We start from the raw sequence: 4,049 nt of genomic DNA on the forward strand, positions 1-4,049 counted from the left end.
GCCTGACATGCCTGGGACAGAGAGAGAAGCTCAGTCCATATGAACAACCTAATGCATCATACAACACTTTCACTAAAGCACTTTAACCATAGATCTCTCTCTCGCTCTCTTTCACAACATCTCTCTTGTGAAGCTCTCTCTCTCTCTCTCTCTCTCTCCATTTATGTTTCTCCTTTTTCTCTCTTTTCTCATTATATATGACTGTGCACCATAAGTATCCATTCAAATATCTGGGTGCTACAAATCAAACAAACCACCCAGTCCCCCTCTGCATATTCACTCATGTAAACCTTTGATGCTTTCCTTCAGTTCCTTCAGTCCAGAAACAGTTTCTCCCATTTCCTAATGTAACGTACTGTCATTTATTCAGACAGGCTGGCTTGCCTTCTCAAGCTCTGTTCAGCTGAAATGTCACACCCTATGTCTCATCATAGCAGTGGAACAATGCACAGAGTCTTTCAACATATTCATAAGGCATGTATACTAGGCCCTTCCTACTAGCGAGGACTGTGAAGAGACACACATACGCATACACTGTAATATTGTTGTATGGTGGTATTTTTACATTTTTGTATTGTACATTTTGTATTGTATATATGTAGTGATGGAACAATGTTATATGATGTACTGTTTAATCTTTTGTTTTACATGTAATGTAAGGGCTTTAACGTGTTTGGACCCCAGGAAGAGTAGATGTTGCCTTGGCAGCAGCTAATGGGGATCCCTAATAAATAGAAATACACTATAGGAATGTGAATTGAAGGGATGAGTGAAATAAATTGTGCATACAAACTGCTGTGATGTATTAGTTTTATCAGACATACACTTCCTGCTGAAGAATAATGGGTTGCTTACAACAAGTTGCTGTCATGATTTATTTGTTTCTATCAGACAAAGTTTAAATAGGTTTGACATGATTACAGCAGATGCCGAGGGTATAAGCAAATCTTTCCTCATAACGGTCTTCCATGGAATTTGTCTTGGCTCTATGATATCAGTAGTGAACATTGACTGATTTCCATCCCACCTAGAATGGAACACGGTAGTAAGACAAATGCTCTCATAACTAATCCAAACGTATTATCTGCCCTCCCATCATCCTACAGGTGAAATGTGTCCTGTGGTTCAGATATTGATCACTTCCAGGTAGAGCCTTGAGGTTGAGCTGCTGAGGTGTAGTCAACATGGCTTTACATAACTCTGTCCAGACAGGACACTGCACAGCAATAACATTTAGAAACCTCGAAAGTCCTACTCCAGTCTCTTTTTTAGCTAATTTGCCTCAGGGCAGCAGGTAGCCTAGCGGTTAGCGTGTTGGGCTAGTAACCGAAAGGTCGCTGGATCGAATACCTGAGCTGACAAGGTGAAAAAATCTGTTGATTTCCCATTGAGCACTTAACTAGCACCTAATTTGCTCCAGGGGCGCAGAACTACTATGGCTGACCCTGTAAAACAACCAATTTCACTGCACCTATCCAGTGTATGTGACAATAAAACCGTTAAAAAAATGTATTTATCACCTGATTTACTTAACAAAAGGCACATGTCAATAGGTGGTCCCGGTATCTTCATGACATAGTAGCACAAGTTGGGGGTGGGCCTTTCCTGATTTTTCCTTAATTTTTTTATTTAACCTTTATTTAACTAGGCAAGTCAGTTAAGAACCAATTCTTATTTATAATGACGGCCTACACCGGCCAAACCCGGACAACGCTGGGCCAATTGTGCGCCACCCTATGGGAATCCCAATCATGGCCGTTTGTGATACAGCCTGGATCCGAACCAGGGTGTCTGTAGTGACGCCTCAAGCACCGAGATGCAGTGCCTTTGACCGCTCCTCTATTGATCCTCAAGCAGGGGGGAGTGCACCATCAGACCAACTCCTTGAATGGCCTACTCCATGAAACACTATTTTGCTCAAAACTGTACTTTTTTCAACAGGAAAAGGTCGTAAATAGTGCATCTTTAAGGGAGGGTTAGTGCTATCCGGGATCCTTGGGACATCATAACCTAAACCCTACCCTATTAGCCTAAACCCCAACCCTTACCCTTCCCCTAACCTAACCATTTTACATTTCAACTTGAATGGGGTGACATCAGAGTTTGGTCGGACCTTGGGACTTTTCCATTAAAGGATGGGGCATGGAGGGGCATGGCTTCACATTGCGTGACTCTATGGGCACTTTTGATTCGATTACATTAACAAAAGAAAGAAATCCTCTTACAATCAGCACCTCAATGGGACTGCGGTCACACAGAGCCAAGCCAATGCACTGAAGTATGTGCATGGCTTTTTTCATCATCACAAATGCCTCGGCTTAATCACTTCCTTTAATCATTAGAGTTATGGACATTTCCCAGTGATTAATATTATAATTTATTAACACTGACACAAATGCTGTTTGAGTCCAATGTCTCCGTTAAAGTATACTGAACAAAAATATAAATGCAACATGTAAAGTGTTTCATGAGCTGAAATAAAATGTTCCATTCTAAAACGGCATTCTAAAATGTGCAGTTTTGTCACAAAGCACAATGCCAAAGATGTTTTGAGGGAGAGTGCAATTGTCACGCTGACTGCAGGAATGTCCACCAGAGCTGTTGCCAGAGAATTGAATGTTAATTTCTCTTCCATAAGCTGCCTCCAATGCAGTTTTAGAGAATTTGGCAGTACGTCCAACTGGCCACAAAACCACAGACCACGTGTAACCACATCAGCCCAGGACCTCCACATCCAGCTTCTTCACCAGCGGGATCGTCTGAGAACAGCCGATGAAACTGTGAGTTTGCACAAACAAAGAATTTTGCACAAACTGTCAGAAACCGTCTCAGGGAAGCTCATCGGCGTGCTTGTCGTCCTCACCAGGGTCTTGACCTGACTGCAGTTCGGCGTCGTAACCGACTTCAGTGGGCAAATACTCACCTTAGATGGCCACTGGCACACTGGAGAAGTGTGCTCTTCAGGGATGAATCCTGATTTCATCTGTAACGGGCAGATGGCAGACAATGTTAATTGCGTCATGTGGGCGTGCGGTTTGCTAATGTCAACGCTGCGAACAGCGTGCCCCATGTTGGCGGTGGGGTTATGGTATGGGCAGGCGTAAGCTGCGGACAATGAACACAATTGCATTTTATCGATGGCAATTTGACGAGATCCTGAGGCCCATTGTCCTGGCATTCATCCGCCACCATCACCTCATGTTAAGCATGATAATTCACAGCCCCATGTGACAAGGATCTGTACACAATTCCTGGAAGCTGAAAACGTCCCAGTTCTTCCATGGCCTGCATACAAACCAGATATGTCACCCATTGAGCATGTTTGGGATGCTCTGGATTGACGTGTACAACAGCGTGTTCCAGTTCCCGCCAATATCCAGCAACTTCACACAGCCATTGAAGAGGAGTGGGACAATATTCAACAGGTCGCAATCAACAGCCTGATCAACTCTATGTGAAGGAGATGTGTCATGCTGCATGAGGCAAATGGTGGTCACACCAGATACTGACTGGTTTTATGATCCACGCCCCTGCTTCTGTGACCAATAGATACCTCTGTATTCCCAGTCATGTGAAATCCATTAGGGCCTAATTCATTTATTTCAATTGACTGATTTCCTTATTTGAACTGTAACTCAGTCATATCTTTGTTGCATGTTGCATTTATATTTTTGTGCAGTGTAAATAGTCTATGACTTCATGAGTCTATGATGCCACATATTGAATAATTGTATCACCACCCAAAAGCAGCATAAACGTCAATATGACAGATATGCCCATACATTCAGTTTTGTTCATAGTATGTGCAGTCTCTCCTAAATTCTCTTTCCAAATGCTGCTTGTCACAAGCACTCCGATCCATGAAACATAATGTAAAGCCATTCATCTTTTATCTGTGACCTACATCAGGGTAGAGCAGAGGGGGCACCATTCAACTGCTGTTTATTTGACTGACCCCCATCAGTGTGGCTGACCACAGTAATCTCAAGAGGCAAAGTTTATTTTACTGATACTGCAATAAAGTGGTGAGGAGGAGACAGAGTTCTGTG

This window comes from Salvelinus namaycush, chromosome 3 (assembly GCF_016432855.1).
Source record: "Salvelinus namaycush isolate Seneca chromosome 3, SaNama_1.0, whole genome shotgun sequence".
Classification (NCBI taxonomy): Eukaryota; Metazoa; Chordata; class Actinopteri; order Salmoniformes; family Salmonidae; genus Salvelinus; species Salvelinus namaycush.